At 39.4% G+C, this 23,422-nt stretch overlaps 1 protein-coding gene and 1 pseudogene across 3 annotated transcripts in view; one reads left to right on the forward strand and one right to left on the reverse strand.

The window, feature by feature from the left end:
• Nucleotides 1-23,422, reverse strand: part of ARL15 (ADP ribosylation factor like GTPase 15) — a 379,382-nt gene that overhangs the window by 319,268 nt on the left and 36,692 nt on the right. The window lies entirely within an intron of this gene.
• Nucleotides 265-383, forward strand: LOC112480224 (annotated as a pseudogene).

Consider the following 23,422-nt stretch of genomic DNA (forward strand, 5'->3'; position numbering starts at 1 on the left):
CTCAATATTAATTTTCAATGGACTCTATCTCTAAAGTGAATAAAGAAAACACTAATATAATGATCCCAAATAAATTTTCTTTATAGAACCAGATTCCACTGTGAGTAGAGAAATTTCCTTCTGCCTCGATGTAATTATATTTGGGGCTAACTTTCATTAATGTCAATCTTCCCTCCTACCATATTTCTATAAATATAACTTTAAGATAGTGTCCCATCTCTTTACTCAGTCTCTCTCAAATAAGCTTCTAAAAGAAATCTTTAAGTCTATGGCCATGCCACCCTGAACAAACCCGATCCTGTCTGATCTCAGAAGCTAAGCAGAGTCGGGCCTAGTTAGTACTTGGATGGGTGACCACCTAGGAAGACCAAGTGCTGTAGGCGTAAAAAAATAAAAAATAAAGGATTGTAAACTGACAAGTTCCTTGCAATCTGTGAGGTCAACCAATGGTTGTCTTGCCTTAAAAAATAAATAAAAAATAAATAAAAGAAATCTTTAAGCATGTTGTATGATATTCAAAAAATTAGTAAATATTTCAGGATGCAAAACTAGCAGCCAATGAATCGTAGGAGAAATTATGTAAAAGAAGTCTCTGGAATAGTATACAGTCAAAGAAAGAGTCACACCTCTCATCTTTTTGAATTGGGCAAAATCAGACTATACAAGAAAAATTTTTAAACTTCTTCCTTCAGATTAAATGAGCACGAGGCCTCTTTGAATAAATGAAATTCTAAATTTTTAAATCTTTTCAAAAAGACAAGGTGATGTATTGACAAAAAGACCGAACAGAAGCCTGGTGATCTGGGCTGAGGCACTGATACTGCTAACTGGCTTTGACGCAGCCTCAGAAAAGTTCTAAAAAGCCTCCTGGGTCCTGAGTGTGACTCCTGTGAAAAGAGGGTCTGGATTTCGGAAGTCCTTCCATAACTGTCCCATTCATTCTATGATGAGGCCTTCTCTGATAATATTGTATCCAATTCATGTGGTATTTAAAATAGGTCAAACAGATTATCAACACTGCACTCCTTTGTCAGTTCTTCATTTTTAAGTCCACCCAGGGGAAGTGTGTGATGGATAGATTTGAGCCTTAATTCCTTAAGTCATAACAATGTTCCAGAAACATTAGGTGTGTCCTAGAAAGTTTAGGAATTCTTTGAGGGACCATTTCCTGAGCCAAGTCTTATTATTTCACACTCAAATTAAACAGGTGTACAAAATCTACAAATATCCTCACTCTATTCTGAAACTAGCAAAACTGCATTTAATCCTGCTCCCCCGTCCTCCCCCCCGCCCCCCACATCAAATTAAAAGTTCTCTCCAGATAAACTCAACAGAACTCTTATTCTGAGTTCTATTTTTTCCTTTAATCTGAAACTGGCTTCTTGAAGATCAATAAATGATCTTCAAGTCCTCAAATTCAAAAGTCCTTTTCCTTAGTCTTCATTTTCTTGGATTTTTCTGAAACATTGCACCCTGATCTCTCAATTCATTCACTCATTCATATATTTAACAAATTTTTCTCAAGAGCTAACAAGGCAGATACTATGCTAGGTAGGCACTACTTACACATGTTGAATAAGACATAAAACCAGCTGTCCAAATCTTACAAGATAGACAAGTAATTATCCAAAAATTCCTATAAAGATAAATAGACCTCTTTGAATTCTAGAAATCACTGGGCGGACCAGTAGCATGTAGGTTCCCAGGTGCTGAATAGACATTAACAAAGTAACCCAGCACTTTCTCTTTTAAGAGTTATAAATTAATAGTTAATAATGACATCATTTCCGCCCCCTTACCTAAATCTAACACTTTGGCCTCCCATATCTAATTAGAACTAGAATCCAGCCTATTCTTTCAACCCTGCTTCCCCGTCCTCTCAATCATTACTGGTCCCAGAATCTTCTCTGCGGTCAATGCCGTCCTCATCCCCACACTCCCTCCTGAGAACTCATCCATGTCCTACATTTAAACTTTAAGCAGACACTCCTCCAAATCTCTTGCTCTAGTCCCAACCTCTCCCCTAAGCTTTAAGCTCTCACAGCAAACTGTCTGCTGTAGACGACCACATGGACATCCCATGGTCCATGGATCCCTCGGTATGTTCAGAGCTACCTTCCCCCAAATGTGTTCATCGTTCCACATTCTACATCTCAGTTCACAGGACCACACAATCACCTTCACAGTCACCAAACCAGAATCAGGGAATACTGCTTACCACTTCTACATCTCCCTTACTCAGCACACAAAATAAATGAACGCAGCTAGCCACTTTTACCTCTTAAATGTTCTTTGAATACACCCCCTTCTATCCTTGCTACCATTGCCATGTTCGGGTAATTTTTCTTTCATCCTAGGGTTATCATTCAGCTTAGGCATTCATCACCTCTCAATGGGCAACTGTTTTCTCAGTGGACTCCTGGCTTCCACTCTCTTCCCACTCCTGTCGTTTTATATACTCTTGTGTGCTATGGCCTTAAAAATCTTCCTAAAATATCGGGCTCCTCATTGAATACAACCTGAAGTTCAAATTCTTTTGACTAAATCCTTGGATTCAGAGTGGCCACAAAGTCCTTTGTGTACTAAAACCAACTGAGAACCTAAAAAGAGATATCTGGGACCACCTGAATAACTTCCAGATGCCTTCATGGAGGAATATATTTAGATGACACTAGAAAAATTAAATGTTGCAGATAATGAAGGTATTTGTCAGAAAACTTTACGGTCAATCAGTCCCAACTTTTTTCATCTATACCTCCCATAGCCCTGTTCTACACAAACCCTCCAGTATAATCAAACTGGCTTCCTCCCTAACACAAAACATTCCTGCCTCTGTTTTGGCTCACCCTGGTGCCTCATCCCTATCACATGATTCCACTCGATAGCCTTCCAGCACCAGGTCTCTTCCTGTGTAATATTTTCATGGACCACTTTAACCTGAACATCTCACCTTTTTCTAAACAGTCACAGCACTTACCTTTCAGACCAACTCTCATTTGGTGATTAAATACCATCTATTCTGTTGAATCATCCACTACTATTTAAACTCTACGATAATTAAACTCTGGGATCATTTTTCCCTTGTCTGTGTTCATTTTGTCCAACAAGGTCACAAGGTCTTTGGAGTCAGGGAACATGTTTTAATACTTCTTTGGCATCTCTATCAAGGCTAGCATAGTGCCTTGTATATAGAATATGTCTGACGCAAGCTATTGAACAGCTAAAACTCAATAGATGAACCCTAAAATGATTGCCTATATTCTCAGATTACACATATCACCCTAAAACAAATTATCAGAATTAAAATAGAGGTCCTCCTATCATCTATTAGTATAGTCAAACTCTGGCTCTTTTGGAAGTTAAGGGAAATCTATGTGCCTGAAGAGAGGATGAGAGAAATCTTTTTAGTAACAATAGTGTTATAAATGTATTCAAACAACTTATACCTGGTTTAGATATAGCCAAAATATCTAAAAATTTAAAGATTTTCTCTATGTTCTTTTAAACCACACATTTTCAATGGCGTTGTTTTGTCCCTAAGAGAGTGAACTAGGTTCTTGGGGGGCACACACACACACACACAAACACACGCACACAAAAAAACCTCACTCTTTTTATGTATAAAGCACAGATATACATACAGTGCATAAACACATAAACAGTGTCTCAAAAAACCTCACTCTTTTTCTGTATAAAGCACAGATATACATACAGTGCATAAACACATAAACAGTGTCTCCATGCTATTAAAATGCCATGGGGGGGATGATTAAGGAAAAAAATCTGTCTAAAAATGGCTCTTGGAGCAGGGAACAATGAAGATTAAGAAATGCTGTTGTGAAACCAAATGGACCAACTGCTTTACTAAATTTGCTAAAGCTTTTCAAATTCTCAAAATTTTCTTTTGTTGTCAAATGCTTATTTTTATCCCTGCTAATGGGGAGTAGCACTGGATAGATATTAAGGTGAAAAGAGTTTCCTATCAAAAGCAAACTAGAAATTAAGGAACTAAAAGTTTGGGGTTTTTTTTCAGAGGAAATTGTTTTTTTAAGTATATTATAAAATATGTGTGAGAAAGTAGCTAGGACTGAATTAAGATTGAAGTTATTTATATCTGTTTCCTGTTTAGCCTTTTGACAAAGCTCAGCCCTGTATTTTATAGTCAGCTCTGGATAAGATTTCCCAGAATAACTGATGTGGGGTCTGCTGGTAGGGAGGACCCCAGAACTACATCCTGCAATTCACACCCTACGAATACGTAGACTGCTAAACTCAACAACTTCAAAACAAAAAACAAAACGTCACTGTCACATTTCCTCTGCCAAACCCTGTTTTGAAACTCTAAAACACAAAGAAGGGGAGGAAAGGAAAAAAAAAAAAAAACTAGACATGTTTAGAAACAAAGGCAGGTTGTGATAAACATTAATAGTCCTTTATTTTTTTTTAAATTAAGCCATAAATTCCTCTGCATAATCTGAAAAAATGGACTACATGAGAATATGAGGGCAACGAATACCATATTTGTAACTTATTTTTGCTGTCCATATATAGCATCTTTACCTGATATCAATATACACTCAATAGGCTAATGTGTGTCAGGTTGGGCATTCATGAAAATGAAGACCTTGAATCGGGAGACAAAACATAAATAAAATAAAATAACATGAAATAAAAGAAAACCTAAGGATAGCAGAAGGCTGTCACGAACGGGCATGAGAGTTGGTAAATGTGAAAAAGACAGTGACACCCTTTACAGAATAGAAGACAAGATTCCTGGCTTTGGGAGTGGTCCCTGAAGCACTGGGGCACATTTGGCAAAAAGTTTGGGAACAAAAAAGGGAACAGAGAGTTGACCATAAGGAATAAATGTTCAGCCCCATGGCTATGCCATCAAAAATGGAGATTCTCTAGCAACCCTAAAAGAAAGATCATTGATGATCCATCTCTATATGGCCAATCCCAATGTCCTGAAAATGCCTTCCCCTTCTCTTACGGGATGGCTCTTCTGCATTTCTACACTGAAGACCACTCATTGTTCCTTAAAACAAGTCCCCATTTCTTCTGTCATTCTCTCTTAAGTCTCTTATTTCACTGGCCAGCCCTTCCCCCATTTTCTTCACAGTCTTTTCCTCAATCCTTACCCATCCCAAGGTCTCCTCATCCACGCACGCCCTTCAGCGAGCTCCTCAGCTTTTCTACATTTACCCATTACCATTAAGTAGACACTCCCAAAGCTCTTGCTCTAGCCTTGACCTCTCCAGGCATCAGACTCTCGTTGCAAAATGTCCACTGTCCACATCCACATGAACGTTACGTGGACACCTCAAACTCAACATGTCCAGAAATAACCACCCCCAAACGCATTCCTCTACATGCAGCCTACGTTGAAGTTCCCAGCACCACACAACCACTATCCCAGGCATCAAGCCTGAATCAGGGACTCCTACTAATCACTCTCATCTCAACATATCTTTCATGATTTTTACCTTTTAATTATTCTTTGACAGTCCGGTTAATCCCTGCTATCAATGTCCTGGTACAAGATCCTCCTTTCTCATACCCATACTGCTGAAGTGCCTCCTACAGGTCTTCCTGCTTGCAAACCTGGCCCACCCCTAAATCCACCCCGCAAACCACGGCCAACTGATCCCACTAAAATGCAAAGTAATTGACTGGCTTCACTCCCCTCCTCAAACCCTTAACAGATCCCCAACACTGCCCAAATGATAACAACATTATATATATGTAGTGTTTACTGTTGGGGACGAATCAAAACACTTCAAATATATTGAGAATGACAATAATTCTATAGGGTAAAAGTTACTATCATCCCCAAGGTATGAAGGAAGGAACGATGGCACAGAGAAATTAAGTACCTTTCCCAAGTTACTAAGTACTCTTATCCATGAAGCTGTCCTCCTCAGCACGTTACACATGGTCCTCCAGGCCTGGCCTCTTCCTGTGGCCCTCTCTAGCCACTTCCTGCCATCGACCTCATACTGAATAATACCAAATTGCCTGTACTCTCCACACAGCAGGCTGTGTGCGCCATTACTTATGATGTTTCAGAGGAATAAACTCCCCCATAGTTTTCACCAGGCTAACTCTGACTACATTGTCACACATCAGATCCATCAACGCCATCGCCAGCAGCCTTCTCTGACCCTCCCTCGGGACTCAGCGCCAGCTCCCTCGCTCCCGCCGCCACCACCATCACTGGCACCACTGCCACCACCCCCACTCCCCCGCCCATAACTCAGTCTTAGCATTTATGACATGTGTCTGTCGCTTCCAGAAACCATTTTTTATTCATCCTAGAAAATGTAGCATAGTTCCCAATATGTAGGACATATTTAAAAATCGTTAGATGTGAACTCTAAATAACGACCACAGTACAATGAAATGAAGGAGTTTACAGGATTAGAATTGTCTTGAAAATGAAAATCTCTGGTGCCTTGCTTTTCAGCACTTCACATTTTCCCAATGTATTCATTCAACATTTCCTAGAAACATGCATACCTGATTTCTTAGGAGTTTTACTTGCTCATTTGAAAACCCCACAGATGATGCCCTACCTGGTAATCAACGGTTCCCCATCATCAATGTTCAAGCAATTTCCACTGGTAACAAATTAATAAAGAAATATAAGAGGATGTGCCCAGGCCCTTTGAGACAATCAATCACACTGACATGTCTTGCCAATAATGTACCAAGTCATGACAACTTAAATGTGCTCCAGTTTTAAACTTCCCAGACTCTCAGCACTGAAGAGCCCAGTGAGATCATCCAGATCTTCACTCGTCTCTTCACTGCATGTAAGAAACTGTGGTCCAAAGAAGTGGTCTCGAGTCTGTACAACTTGCTAGCTACAGAATCCAGATGACAATCTTCTCTCCTTGATTCACAGTCCAGATTCTAGTTGTATAATTATTTCTCAGGACATCTGAAATTACTAAAACTGTAATATTCTAACTAGGTCCCACCCAGGTTGAGAAAAACCTAGAACTAATTTTTCTTATATTTGGTAGGCAATATGAAAAATAATGCAGAATAAAAATTTTTTTAAAACAAAGCTTTTTCATTTTGATGTTTCTACCCTAAGAGGGTAAAATTATGAGCCATAATTCCTTGAGTGAGATGGTGGAAACTCTGAGTACGAATAAATGGAAGCTATGCAAGAAAACTTATCCATTGGGTCTAAATGCCAGAACAGTTTAAATGCCCCATTTAAGAAGAAAAATAAATATTAATACCATTTATATTCTAAACATCCATCTCACACTCACTTTTTAGATGTGTAAGACATTGAGATTACTGACCCTGCTTCAAGAAAATATACTTAAATATTTTATTTCAAAAATGCTAAAATAATCCTTTTAGAAAACATCAGCAAAGGTACTAATTCTACCTCTAAATCGACTCCTATAACTACTCTCATTTCTTATACATTCTTAAAGTCAAAGTCCTATTCCATCTTTTCTAGTCTTGTTACAAAATGCTCACTGGCCCTGTTGAGTTTGAGAAGTAGAAGATAACAGATAAAAGGGATATGGGAAGGGAGTGTGAGGGAACTTACTACAGGGCACACGTTGTGTGAAGCACTTCGCATGTACAGCATTACTTCTAATCCTCAAAATACCCCATGCTGATTTTCGCCCGGATGTGTGATTTTCTCCACTTTATAGACAAGGAGACTAAGTCACAGATGAACTAACTGACCTCCTCTATTGTTTCACGACTTACTTCTACATCTTCTTCTGTTTCCTTATTAATAGAATTTCTCTGATTCCCACTCATGCACTTTTTCCCTCGCTGCTTTATAATTATCACAGCTCTTTATCGCCATCGATATTCTTGCATTGACTTGTTCATTTGCTAATAGTGGGTTTCTCCCACTACAATAGAATGTAAACTCCATGAAGCCAAGGGTTTTGTGTGACTCATTAAAACAGTGTCTGGCACAGTGTAAGTGCTCTGTAAATACCTACTGAACTCCTCAAAGGCGATGAGTTTGCTTTGCTCATCTCTGAATCCTTAGTGCAGGTACTGACTGGGTGTACCCTGAACTCAGTAACTGTTCAAAGGAAACGAGTCATGGAAATAGATGAATTCACACCCTGAAGTCACTGGGGGACTGGTTATATGCTTGAAAAAGGACTGATGCAAAAGAAGCCAGTGGAGGAAAGAGAGAAGAAGCAATCCAAGAATTAGAAGGAAATTAGGAGAGTTGTATCGTAGAAGTCAAAGAAGTGACTGACAGTGTTAAAAGCTGGCATATAGGATGAGAGCTGAAAAGAAATGGATGCTGAATGTGGTAAAGCCATGATCCAGCTGCAGTTGGCTAAAAGGAGAAGTGGAAGTGAAACTGGCAATGGACTTCTTTCAGGAATTCTGTCAGTAAAAGAGAGAGACGAGTTAGGTAGGCAATGCCAGGGACACCAAGCAGGGAAGGTATTTTTTAGACTAGAAAAGAGTAGAGTCAATGGAGAAGAAAAGACTCCGGAAGATTGTAGTAAAGATAACAGAGAAAAAAGTTCAAGAGGAAATGGGAAGAGCATAGCTGGCCAATCGGCACTGGAAGTGAGTAGTGAAAGGGAGAAATAGGCAACAATATATAGAAACAGTTGAAGAAAAGAAAAATAGAAGGATTCCTATTTCTAGTTTCTCAGTGAAGGAGTTCATGGGGCCATTTCTCAAGGAAGGAATGTGGCTGAAGTTCATAGATAAGAAAAGATCTTTAACAGCTGTAGAGGGGAAAACTCTAGTTGTCTAAGGGGCACAAAGGATTGCTAAGGAGCAAGAGAGGTGAGCTTGTAAATCATCAACCGTATCAAAGCCTAACAAGAGGGCTACAGTGGTTTCTGGCAAGTAGCACTTGGCAGACTGCCAGAAGAGAAACAGCTGGAGCAGCAGGGATTGGGGACTGATCTGTGGGGAGTATATTCAATGGCTGGCCATGGGAATCCAAGTTGATCAGGGAAATAAAAGCAGTAGGTGTGGTGGCACTAATAAAGTTGGACAACAGATTTTCGAAGTCATTGTAAAGATGAGGAGCAAGTTTGATTTAAGTAAGAGAAGTAGATGCGCAAGTTTGCAGTCTCCAGTGGAAAGAACAAGGTCCAGTCACTCCTGAGGAGACAAGAAGGTCGCTAAGTAGAAAAGAGCCTGCAACCCTGGAGGTCTGGAGAGACGAACGACAGTGGAAAGAGAGAGAAATGTAGGGATAGTGAGGAAGGGGCCAAAGAGATCAAAGATGAAGAGCTGGCTAAGGCGACAGAGGAAGCACTGGAAATGGCGTAGTCCACAGGTGCTGGCTGTGCAGTGGACTCCAAGTCTCTCTCTACCAGGCATCTGCTCCCAGGACCAACTGGCTCTGGAGAGCTCTGGAATTACCAATGGACACAGAAAAGGTCATTGGGGCCACTATTGTAGTCTAGCTGAAATACAGTTCATCCTCTGAAATGAAACAAATTATAAACAAAACATAGGTCTACCTCCTAACAGTGAGATAAAGTTAGTTTAATTTTACTATAGTTAATAATATAACTTCAAATATGTTTTCAATCAAATGCTATATTAAGTCACTCTTTTTTCCTAATTATTAAGCATAGCTTGAAAAAAGCGAAAGAAAACATAACATTGTCAATCTGCACAGAAGCCTAGGAAGTGATTCACTCTAACCCCCCTCCCAGGTAAGAAAAGCAAACAATGATGTAAGGCTTTAATTAGCGCCTCGCACTTTGTATGATAAAACACATACTTCAAAAGTTCTATGTTGGCCAAAAAAAGTCTTAAGCATGCTCTGAACTGAAGCAAAAGATGATAAACATCTATAGGCTTCTGACAGACATCTAAGTATTTTCATTTAATTATCCCATTCTTTGTTGAGGATGCTTTTCCACATACATAATCAAAACTAGGAAAACCAGACTTAAAAAAAAAAAGGTTAAATATTAACACTGGTCAATACTGAAAGTATGTGATATATTTTCACTGCAGCTCCCAGAAGTGGCAAAACAAAACTGAGACCTCTGATAAACTTCACTGCTGGAATTTCTATGGCATCTTACATGCACCCTTACTATATTTCTAAAGTTTATTCTTATTATACTACAGCTATGGCTCTTTCATAAAGAGATGTTATCAGAATCACCTGACGAGCTTTTCCTATCTCATACCTACTGATTCAGAATCTCCAGGGATAGAAGTAGAACATATCAAATAGATTTTTGCCTTAAGTTCCTTGGCTTCTATTGTGCTTTCCTGTTTAAATACACAGGTAGCATAATAAGGTAAGCCCAGAGTGTCCCTAATTAAGAATACAATCAACTTTAGAGCAGTGGTTCTCAACCTTGCCTTCCCATTAGAATCACAGGGGTGGGGTGCGGAGCTCATTTGAAACCTCCCAAAGCTCGCCTACACTACAAAATAAATATGTAAGAATCTCTGGGGGTGAATCTAGCCACTGGCCTTTTTCAAAGCTATCCCTGCAATTCCAACAGCCAGTCAATGATGACGACTACTGAAGCAGAAGGTAATCTCTACATGTGTTTTATTTAAGTGCACACTAATGGTTTGTAATTTTGTGTATGCAAAGAGCTGGCCCATGCAATTATTTGATGAATGAATGAAAAATAGTAACATAATTCTCTGAATTTATCCATATTGGAACAAAACAAATGCTACTCCACACCATCACCAAAATGCAGGCTAGCGATGAGAAGCCACAGCCCTTGCAGTAACTGGTACAACTGTCTGTGAGTCATCAAGCTGATCTCAGAAACCAAACAAAGCAGGTGACAGTGTGTTAAACTCCTGAATGCTCTGAACTTTCAATAAAAAGCTTTCGACACCCCTCTAGGCAAAATATGTGCTAATCTAGTACTTATGGAAAATTTTCTTTGAAGCAGAGACTGCCTCAGTAAGTCAGTACAAAGAAACAGGTCATTTGTTCAAATCCTTTCAGTTGCAAAAGAGCATCAGGAAAGTTCTAAAGTCCAGGATTTTAGGTGCTTATGTTGCTTTTTAAAAGGAAAACAGGTGCTCCTTAAAAGCTCACCCATGCTTTTGTTTCCAGAACTTAATGAGGTTTTAGTAACCAAGTCTTTACCAATCATTTAATCAAGTACAAACGTCCCCTAGTTTAGCTACTATAGAGTCTGTGTCACAGGTTGAGGGTCAATCAGGATTGGTCAGAATAACACCATGGCTTATGAAACAGGGTCACACCACTCATACAGGGCACCAAGAGCAACATGTAATCAAAACCAGCTCCCCAAGTGGGAAGAAGGAGGTGGTTAGGAAGGTTGAAGAACTGATTAAAAACAAAGTATCACCAAATGAAAACCTAAACTTATTCAACTCAGGTAGGTTCTTTGCCAAACCATAAGAGAAAACTGAAGTGGGTTGATTTTAAAGTTATAGTTAATTATATATAATTGAGGTAAAGGATCAATTTGTTTAAAAGGAGGACACATTATAAGAAGTGAGATTGGTATTTTGTGAGATAAAAGAACTTCTACAAATTTTCACAATCTTTAAGCTAAAAGAAGTTACCAAATTTAGATAATCTTTGAAGATCACTAACAAGTTTCTTAAGAAACAGGTCAATCTAGCCTTGGGAGATGGAAGCTGGGGGTGATGGAATATATTCAGAAAAATCGGCCTATCACACACAATTTTTCCATCAAAAAATTTTTTTAAATATCCTTTAGATTAAACTAGGAATTGTCAAACCCTGTTCCCATGGAACACTGATGCTCTTTTGAACAGAGGTGTTCCATTAACCAAAATCAGGTTTATAAAAATCCCTTGCCAATTAACAGAAGGGAATTTAAGATTGTTCTCAATTTCAAGATGTGCTCACATTTCTTAAACCTTGGGTACTTGCTATATAAGCTTGTCTACACAAGCCTCTATTGTATAAGGAATCTGATTTAACATGAGGTTAGATAATTGATTGTTTAAAGCTTATTTTTTTCCACATTTTGGGGTGTCACAAACAGAATGTTATAAGTTCTGAGGGCTCTGTCCCCACTATAAGAGTTTGAGGACCAATTAGAGCAACAGTTTGGGGTTTGTATTGTTTTTTACAACTCATCTTTACACACAAGTCATAAAGGGCTTGATAGGGGTAAAAGAACAGCTTCTTTTGGTACAATGATTCTGAATCACAAGACCCTCATGATAATTTTGCATAGAGTCCTTGCAAAATGTATCGGATCCCCAAGTGTCTAGCTTAAGCTAAGTGCTAGGCACATAGTAAGCACTTAGTAAAGTGATTTGTCCTGAAGATGAAGACGTGAACTTCAGACACATGTGTCCTTAACAAGTTAACCTGGCCTGCACAGCCTTGCTTTCCTCATCTGGAAAAGATCAAAATAGCAGGTGTGTGTGCTGAAGGGTGGAGGTAGGATAAGTTATCACAAAATTGTTTATACACAATATAATAGGAACATCATTTGCAAGTCTTATCAGCCCAGGTTGCATTCTGCATTAGAGCACATTATGCTCTTCTGTCTTGGACACTAGCAACTCTTAAGTTGCCTTCCAGTCTCCATAGCTCTTTACTAGCCTTTCAATATCCTCACCCTAGCCCTTATGTGATCTACACATATATCATGTCTGTTAAGAAACAAAGTCTGGAGAGAAAAGCTAACAGTGATCTTGAGCCAGTTATGGGCATGACCTTGCAACCTTGTTTTCACTACTTGAATCCTTCAATTCAAGACCTTTATGTTCCCAGGAAAGACTTGTTACTGACATGGGAATTTCCCAAACTCTAATCCAAATCTCATTTTTCCTATTCTTGTACTTACTCTTTGTTTTAAGGGCAGGAAAAGGAAGTGTTAAATTAAACAAAGAGGCCAATAGACTGAGGTGGCTTTAATGCCTTAGTACAGCAGTCCCCAACCTTTTTGGCACCAGGGACCGGTGCTCCTATGAGAATCTAGTGCCTGATGATGAGGTGGAGCTGAGGCGGTGATGCTAGTGCTGGGGAGCGGCTGCAAATACAGATGAAGCTTCGCTTGCTCACCAGCCACTCACCTCATGCTGTGTGCCTGGTTCCTAACAGGCCACAGACTGGTACTGGGGGTTGGGGACCCCTGCCTTAGTAGCCTATGGCAAGGAAACAAAAATCTAAGCCTAAACTACCTCAAGGTTAAGAAATCAAAACTTAAGGTCAATAATATACAGCCATCTAGGGTTTCCCCCAAAATGCAACCACTTAAGCCATAGCCAATTAAGAATTTCCTTGCTGTGCCTCTGCCTTTTCTCTGTAAGAGTCTTTTTCCTGACTCATATCAGAGCTACATATCTAACCACTTCCAGTTGTGCATTGCTCAAGTGGAATCGATTTTTGCTCAAATAAATTCTTAACAATTTTAATATGCCTTGGTTTATCTTTTAAAAGAAGTTTAAAAGGGATGTGTCAGAAACAAAGAAAAATGTAAAGAGTTTAAAACATACAAATCACCTTACAAACATATGGGAAAAAATCAATTCATTAGTACATCTGACCCTTGAACCACATGGAGCCAAATTGCATGGGTCCATATAAAAATGGATTTTTTTTTCAATAAATACTGTAAATGTATTTTCTTTTTCTTATGATTTTCTTAATAACATTTTCTTTTATTTTGTTTGTTTTACTATAAGTATACAGTATATAATATATAACATATAAAATATGTGTTAATTGACTGTTTACATTATTGGCTAAGACTTCTGGTCAATAGTAGGCTATCAGTAGTTAAGCTTTTGGAGAGTCAAAAGTATATGCAGACTTTCAGCTTTGTGGGGGTTAGCGCTAACACCCACTTGTTAAAGGGTCAACTATAGTAAAATGTGCAATGAAAAATCATTAACTCAATGAAAGATACATAAAATCAACACAATACTATTTTTTCTTAAGTGATAAAGATTTTGTTTTGCTTTAAATTATAATATTGAGAAAAGAGTAAAATCAGGGACTATCTAAAAGTTAGTCACTTTAATCAAGCTGCTAAAATAATTAACATAATGAACGTGGAAGTACGAGAAAAGACTATTCTTATTGTAACTAGCCTGGAAACTTAAACTTTTTTTAGACTATCCAAACCTACATTAATGCCTGATGACACATCTGGACCTCCAGATAACCGTCTGATTATCCCCTGGCGGACCCACATATACATTCACCTGACATCCATTAACCAGACCATCCTACATGACCAGACCTTCAGCCATCCATCTTCTGGACCACTTGCCATCCATCATCCACCAGACTGCCTGATATCTGACTGACAACAGTTATGGACACTTCCTAGAGCTAAGAATGCAGGACTAATAATTCTCAAGAATGTACTTTTTACTATATAAGAACTTTTAACTTTTCCTTCTTCTTTGAAACACTTTTGGGTTTTAGCCTAGCTATGTTCCCAGTCTGTAAACTCTAAGATCCTGGAATAAATCTTTATCCTTTGTTTCTAGCAAAGCTTCTAGGCTCTTTTTGAGTTCAGTGGGCAATATCTAGAGTTGAAATAAGAAGTTCTACAAGAGTAGTCACTCTCATGCCTATTTGGTGAAAGTGTAAAATGTATAATGTGTCTGGAGGGATACTAGTAATACGTGTGTGCACCACATGCCATTGAGTCTGCTCCAACTCTTAGTGACCCTGTATGAATGAGTGATGTCCACAATGTCCTGTTCTCAACAGCCCTGCTCAGCTCCTGTACACTCATGCCTATGATTTCTTTTATGGAATCTGTCTCCCCCACCTCCCCCCGCCAACTGCAACCCTAACCCTAAACCCTAACCCTAACCCTAACCTGTCCTTTTTTTTATCTTATTTTTCCTGTTTTCCTGCCGCCTCCTATTTTTCCCAGCATTATTGTCTTTTCCACCCCACCTCCCCCCGCCAACTGCAACCCTAACCCTAAACCCTAACCCTAACCCTAACCTGTCCTTTTTTTAATCTTATTTTTCCTGTTTTCCTGCCGCCTCCTATTTTTCCCAGCATTATTGTCTTTTCCAACGAACACTGCCTTCTCATGAATTGCCCTAAGTAACATAGCCTTGGTTTTGTCATTTTCGCCTCCAGCAATGTTTCAGGCTTAATTTGCTCTGGAATCCACTTGTTCATCTTTCTGGTGGTCCAGGGTATCCATCCACACAGCTCTCCTCCAACATCACATTTCAAATGAATCAATTTTTTTTTTTTCCTATCAGCCTTCTACACTGTCCAACTTTCTCATCTATACATAGTAATTGGAAATATGACAGTGTGGATGATCAGCCTTGTTCTCTAATGACACGTCTTTGCTTTATATTAGGGAAAAAAAAAAAACTTAAAATGGTTCATACCTTGGGACTCGATATATTATGTCACACCTAGGAACTCATTTTAAGGAAATAATCATAGATTTTTATATTAGAAATGAATTACTGATAACCTTGTCCCCCACGCCCAAGGCAATCCTACCCCGAAGCTCAAGCCCACCAGACTGATGCAGGGAAAATACTTCATCAAAGATGGACTCAGCCATAGGCAGGCCAACATCTGACCTGTGACCTGAACTAGAAAGATAAACTGGGCCAAATTCCTCTCTATTAGGAATTCCTATTTGGAAACTAAATCATGCTTATAGGCTTTAGATCTAAGTGGCAATAAGTCAGGGCAAGGGCCAATGACAATGTGGAGCCAAGTTCAACATAAATAAGCAGATGAGTGGTTTGATTCATTTTTATTATAATAATGTATTGTTTGTGGAATTAAAAACAAACGCGAACACTTTTGGTAAGAAATAACCCAAGTATTTGGTTGCTTGTCAGAAGAGAAGCTACTAGTTTCCTGTTGGTAAATCCTGCCTCCTTTCTAAGCCCACACAAAGAAAGTGCCTCCTTTCTAAGCCCACACAAAGAAAGTGCCTCCTTTCTAAGCCCACACAAAGAAAGCGCCTCCAGCAAAACAGGGATAGGTACCTGTTTTCAGACCACAATTGTCGGTTTCTTCTCTCCTGTTGGTTTCTTTTCAGAGCCATATATAAACAGCAGAGTATTGACTTACATTATTTGCTGCCATAACAATAACACCTTGTATTTGCAAAACACACTTAAATAGAGGTGGGGGAACTGTTTGTATACACCAGCTCAGCCAGCCAGACTGCCAGAACCACAGGCTGCTGGTGCTTAAGGCACTTCAGAAATCAACCCATCTTCTTACTGTTAGGTAGCTGACCAGACATGAGCGACAAGAGGGAACAAAGGAATAGGGGCTGAGCCTAGAGACCGCCCAATGAACACCCCAGTGGTGGTAGAATTCTGGGTACGCACGTGCACACTAGGCAAAGTGTCATATAGCGGCCAGGTGTCAATCAAAATGACCTCACCTGCCAGTCACCTAGGACCGCCTTTGTAATCACCCATCACGGCCCTAAATATAAGACAAACCTCTCCCTCTCATGGAGTTACAGCTCTCTATCTTCCCTGGCTGTAACCTGTGCCCTTCTCCCCAACCTCCCATGTAGCCTCATTTCCATACAGTTAGCCAGTTGCCAGTTTTAGGCTTGACCAGTCCTCTACCTCATAACGTGCTTTTAATAAACGAATATTTCTCATATTCACTGAGTTGAAATCCATTTCCTCATCAGTGATGAAGACCTAGAGGTGTGTGTTACCAGAACTCTAATCACTGAAACAGTAACACTATTATAGCAGACACGCATGTTGGGACGTCAAGTTTTTATTTTATTCATGTATTATTTCTAACTAGCCCCATTAAAAAAAGGGGAGAGAGATTTAAAGCAGCTTATCATTAAAGAGAAAATTGGGGTTTTGGGAAAAGAGTAAAGGAGAACAGAGTTTGCCACCCCAAAATTTGCCTCTTTGGAATACTGATTATTTTAGGCCGGTTAATTTTAAAAAACTGCAGCCATGGAAGAAGCTCTGAAAACCAAGCAGAAGTTGCCCTTTGCATCTGGAAGGGAAATTTCCATCTATAAGGGTGTGTCCCTCACTGTACCAGGGTTACCTTCACTATAGATGGAGAAGACACAGACTTAGGTCTGCACAACGATCTCACCCTTGCTCACTGTGCTTTTCCTCCCATAACAGACTCTCCGCTCCCACATCTTCTTTGTCTTTAGCTAATTGTTATATTTAAAGTGATGTCTTCACCATATTGGTGAGTTGCTCGGTTTTCCTGGGTCTCGCCCATGTATACAAGAGGTATACATGTTATTATACTTTAATTTGTTTTCTCCTGCTAATCTGTATCATGTCAATTTGATTATCAGACCAGCCAGAAGAACCTTGAAAGGTAGAAAAAGTGTTTCCTCTCCTACAAGAACAATTACTAATCCTTAAAGAGCTACACTATAAGAGAATCTACCTTCTCTTCCAAGTCCTGGATCACAGCTGATCTTAAATTCAAATGTAATTCACACACTGCACCTAGAATAGTTCCAGAATACACAAACTCCCAGAGCACTTGAACTGTCTTGAGCCAAACTCCCCAAGGCAGCTCAAGAGCCTCTGGAATAATGGAAAGCCACTCAGATCAGAAGTGGGGTGCAGGGAGAGGGGCCCGAGATGGAAAGCCCAGGTTCTCCCTAAGAGTCATGCCAGAGCTGCTGAGAAATGAGAAACATCAGGACCACAGGCCCAAAATACCCACCAGAGCTCCTCTGGCCAAGCTGCAGGGGGCAGAGGGAGGCACCGCAGAATGAGCAGACCATGATTCCAGAGGTGGTTTTTATGGACCTGTAGGGCACACACCTTTTGAGACATGTACAACAGTACAGACCCATGCAAAGGAGAGCAGCAAGACTGTATCAGTTCAGACAGCTACTTCATTCCTCATAATCCAGGGGAGACACAGGCCCCCACCACTGCTGCAAAGCTCTGCTCTCCGCTCTTGAGTTCAGGGTAGGGTTGTCTACAAGAGATGAGGTAGGCATGCAGAGAAAGCCTAACAAAGTACATCTGAGATTATTCAGAGGCATCCCAGCACTCATCAGGCATGGAAACAAGAAACAGCCAAAAAACCACGGGTGGTTTTTATGGACCCGTGGGGCACACACCCTTCTGCATAGGCAGAGCCCCATTCCCTTCACCCCATCCCACACACACACAAACTTTGAGATAGGTTGCTGTCAAACAGTTCTGTAATCAATGCCTAATTATTTGTGCTAGAGGCATAGATATATAAGTAAACTGAGAAATTACACATAACCCCAATTCATTTCTTTCTACAACTCAAAATATGATTTTGCAGAAATCCAATATTTTTGTTAATTTATCCCACATAACTCCTCCTTCCCAATAGTGAAATCAGTTGAAATTCTCTGAAGTAGATTGCAAGGGAAAGAAACATAAGTTAGAGGTAAGTGGGAGAAAGAAAACAGCCCAGGATCTTAATAGGCTTTCACTGTTTATGAAGAGGTATTTTTATTCAAAAAGCTAATCAGCTCTCTGCTCTGCTTCTGTAAATATACTTGCTGCATGGGCTGTACTTGAAATTGACTAAAGACTCACCTTCCCTTTTGTTTGATCTGTCTAAGCTACAAATCTAACTGTTTGTACCCCCTAGCAACTTTGGCGCCTTGTAATACTTTGTAACTGCCGGTAACCCATAGCAACTCCCGCCCTTGTGACTCAATACAACTACCTGCAACCATGGCAACTCCCACCACTTTGTAGCAGCCTGAGTTCAAATTACCCAATCAGGCCGTGCCAAAAAGAGTCTATATAAAGAATGTTGCAACTGAGCTCCCAACCCAGATCTTCAGGGCAGTAGCTCCTCTGAGACCACCAGCATAATAAACCTGAGTTCTCCAACTCTCGGGGTGCTGCTTGGTTTCTCCCCAGTTGGATTTTGGATCTTTTCCACAACATTTCAAGGTCATGTATAGCCAGACATTCAAAAATCAACTGTATCTTATAGACTGTTACACTGCAGGGGACATAAATTACTACACGAATCTTCTATATCTCAGAGAAAATACAAACACAATAAAATGACCAACTAATGTCTGCTCTCTGACAAACAGATCAGTAGTACATAATATTATATGTTCTTATAACATCATAACGTAATCACAACATTGCTTTTAGTTGGCAAAAAGCTTTCTCACTCTTGGCCAGCAGCAAGACTGTAATGCAAATGCCAAACATTAACCAAAATTACAAAAAGGAATTATCCGGAACACCTTTAGAATTTTCACTCCCCTTACTGGTACAACTGACTTAGTTAATACAGACACATAAAAATGTGGGAAGTGCTAGTATTCATTCTGCAGTCTGAAGTCATTTCCCCAAATGAACCTAACTTGCTTAGCTTTCAAGTATGTATAACACAAACCTTTGTTAAAGGCCTAGAGTGGAGGAAAGGACTATCATGTTCCCTCAGCCATCCTCAGACACGCAGCACAGGTGTCTGTAGTGTTGCCACTTCGGAATGTGCATCCTATGTTCTGCACTCTTCTTCCTATACTGTTCCCACTCCTGCCCAGAGCTGCCCTGAGAATACAAACCACATTGCTCTGTACAAGCAGAAAGCGAAGAAGAGTGACTGTGGTTCTTTCAACCCCAATTCCCATGGCACCAATCTTCTTAAGTGTTTCATTGTCATAATAACTTCACAGATACCAAGCCGCCACTCCCTTATAGATTCATTACAAGGAATTCCAGAATGCCAAATTGTTTTCCTTAGAGATGTCTCAAGGTACTATCTGATGCTTCAGAGTCTGGTCTCTCATCTGTGGTACTCCAGGAACTGATTAAAAGAGTCAACAAGGAAACAAGTCCTAGAAGTTCCACTCATACTAATCCAAATCAAAGACTGTGTGGGAGTTCAGAACAAATCACTCCAAGATGTGCTTCTGTGGTTTGGGGATTTTTCTGAGCTAAAGGCAACTAAAATTATAGGTTCAAAGGAACTTCTGCTCCTCCCTCGACTACCTGAAGCCTCCCTTTGAAGCCTCCAAGGCACCCTACCTCATCTCCAGCTCAGAATGTCTTATATACCCATGTTCCCTTTTTAATCTCTTAAACTCCTGTGCCTGTGAGGTCTCTGACTCTCTCATATGTGTGAGGTTCCCATACATAAGCAAGTATTAAATTTGGCTATTTTCTCCTGCTAATCTGTCTTATGTTTATTTAATTATTAGACCAGCCAACAGATCCTTGAAGGTAGAGGAAAGTTTGTGCCTCCCCCACAATTGTAATGCTTGAAGACAACACAAATGTCAAGAGAATACAGGGCTCTAGTGAAGCTGATTTACTACTTAAAAGGAAACAAAACTACTCCTGATTTCGACTGTTGAGAAATTTATTTATAAAATGCACAGAATATGTTTCCTGTCTTAAAGGGGCACGGTGATCTAAACAGGATGAAACGCAGGTTGTTGTCAAACTGAGATTCTGACAATGACTCAGGGATCATCCTTCCAGATGCAAAATCATAGAGCTAGGAGAAACTTTCAGATGCCACAGTGCCCCTTTATTTTACAGATGAGGTTACTAAGATCAGGAGAAGTGAAGAAGGGTGCTCAAAGTCATACAATCATCACTTTTCACTACAGTCGCAGTCTGGGTCATCAAGTAACGAGACCACTAATATCCCAAACCACCCAAGCTCAGAATTTAGAATGCAGCCTAGTTAATGGGTAAACCTCATGCTTCTCTAGATAGGCAACCCCCTTATTTTACAGATGAGGTTACTAAGATCGGGAAAAGTGAAGAAGGGTGCTCAAAGTCATACAATCATCACTTTTCACTACAGTCGCAGTCTGGGTCATCAAGTAACGATACCACTAATATCCCAAACCACCCAAGCTCAGAATTTAGAATGCAGCCTAGTTAATGGGTAAACCTCATGCTTCTCTAGATAGGCCTTATCAGTATGGGCCAAAGAAAAATGAAATTTTCCCATTTCTGCTCTAACCTCCTGGAAGGAGACAGGCCAACAGGAAGCAAGCACCACTCTCATTTGCAAGGAGTGAGGGGCTCCAGGCAGGGAATAGTATTTCCCAGGTCAGAGGGTAACTCCAACATGATGTTCCTATGGACCCAAAGGGAACGAGTCATGATCTAATAGGGTCATTAACATCATAGCACTGCCAGTCACATCCATTCTGTGGGAGAATGCCTGGTCCAGTGACATCCTGTAGGAACTAACACTCTTCCTGCCAGCTACACTCATTAATAGATTTCATTTTGTTTTTAAGTATTAGGTGTTTATCCTTCACAATCCAGCTGTACCATGTGAATTAACAAGACATATTTTTGATAAAATGTCTCATCATGCTCAAATTTATCAAGCTAACTCAGAAAGGCCTTCTAGAATAATTGGTAGATTACTCAAGGATCAGGATGCTGTCTTAACCTTTAGAGTCTAGAAATTTACTTAGCATAAAGCAGATGCTCAATAGATCTTTGTCGAACTGAACTGGACACATGTTTGGTACGGAAATATTAGGAATAAACTCAAAGAACTTTAGAAGTCTGGGTTTTACTACATGTGTATATCGTATAGCATATGCACTGAAAATATCCTTAGAGAATACCTAGCTAATCTAATCCTCTCATTTTATATGTAGCAGAAAACTCAGGCTCATGACAGGTAGGAGAATCATTCCATACTTACCTGTTACACAACCATATCCATCCATCCATCCATCCATCCATCCATCCATCCATCCATCCATCCATCCAAGCATTCAAGAATCCAAGCATCCATCCATCTATCTCTATCTCTCCCTACCCTCCCCACCGCACTCCCACCCCACCCCACCCCCACACACACACAATTACCACTACCTCTGTTTGGGGAGAGTAGGGAGTCATTTTCTCTTATTATCTAGGAATAAACAAGTAAAATTCCAATAAGACTCAAGTAAACTGTGTCAATCAAATTGAGGTTTCACATTAATGTGTCCCAGAGAATAATGTGCTGTTCAATTAACGGTTTAAATAAATTAATACCTAGTTAATATGCTAAGTTTATACATGTTTTCATAATAAGGTTTTCATATTACATGTTTTTGATACATGTATTATGAAAGTCATTAAGTCAATAGAAGAATATGTACTCTGAGATGAACACATAAGTACATGTTAAGGAACATTCCTCTTCAGGATCTGATATCTCAACCTCTCTCATTTAAGAAATCTATCTTCTCAACAAATCTTTCTGTGCAAAAAACATCCATCTCCCATACATAATCCTAAATTCAAATAGATATTCCTGCATCTTTTCAACGATCTTTTTTCCAAGATTTAAGCCATCATCTTAACCTTCCAGTTTCAATGCAGCTTTACAATCAAAGCTAGATTCACAAGAGGCAGAATCAGGGGTGATTTTAGTCAGAATTTCATTCAAATTCATCAATTTCAGAAAAGAACAGCCAATGTATAAAAGATTTTGCCAAGTATCATTCAACTAAATGGCAGGGCCTGAAACAGAACCTGCCTTTGCAATCCACAAATCTGCCTGCCTTTATAGGACTAATTTTTAGACTATCAAAGAACCTATTACTGAAAAACTACCTTTTACTAAAAATGGTAAAGTATACTGATCTCTCCTTCCTGCCAAGTAGAGCTGAGAGCCTTTTCTTGTACTCTTCCATTTGATCTCATTAAAATGAACATTTTTCAAGCTCCAAATTGGTTAAAAGTTTTATCTAATTCCTACATTAGCTCACTCTCTCCCCTCAAAAAAAAAATTCAGTTTGTGTTCAAGTTAAAAGTTTAGACAGGAAATTAGATGATGAAATTCAGTGAAATGAACAGGCACTTTAATTCCTTTAGCCGGGCACCAGTAACAAAAAGCAGGCTTTGGGAACATAATGGGCATAAATGGAGTCACTGGGCAGTAAACCTTCTGGCTTATCTTCTCATCCAGGTTGAATTCATGTGGATGGAGTGGGAAAGCAGGATAACAATATAGCAAATTTTCCACATTGCTGCCTACAATTGTTGGAAAAATGTGAAGGCAGAGATTACGAGATTACAGGTCCATTAGCATAGCACTATTTGGGCTTTTTTATTTTATTTATTTATTTATTTACTTATTTATTTATTTATTTTTAAGTATTAATCATAGGCTGAAGTGAATTATGCATTTATAAAAAATAAATTCTAATACTCATAGTTTTGCAATAACACAACCATAATTATTTGCAGTTTGAACCTGTAACAGATAAAGCAGAAGAATAGCAGTTCAAATGTCCTGGTTAATCTATTATTGTCACTGTTAACAAATAAGATTAGAGATCATTAAAACACAATGAACGACATTTTGCTTAAAGATTTTTCTATCTCACAGTGCGGGCAAAAAAAAAAAAAAGGAATTGCAATTTTAAAAGATAAGGAGGAAAGGGAAAAGGTACTGTTTTAGTCATGGAATGTAAAATAATAAGGAAGATGCATGTACGTATGC

Source organism: Pteropus alecto, unplaced genomic scaffold (genome assembly GCF_000325575.1).
Source record: "Pteropus alecto unplaced genomic scaffold, ASM32557v1 scaffold73, whole genome shotgun sequence".
Lineage (NCBI taxonomy): Eukaryota > Metazoa > Chordata > Mammalia > Chiroptera > Pteropodidae > Pteropus > Pteropus alecto.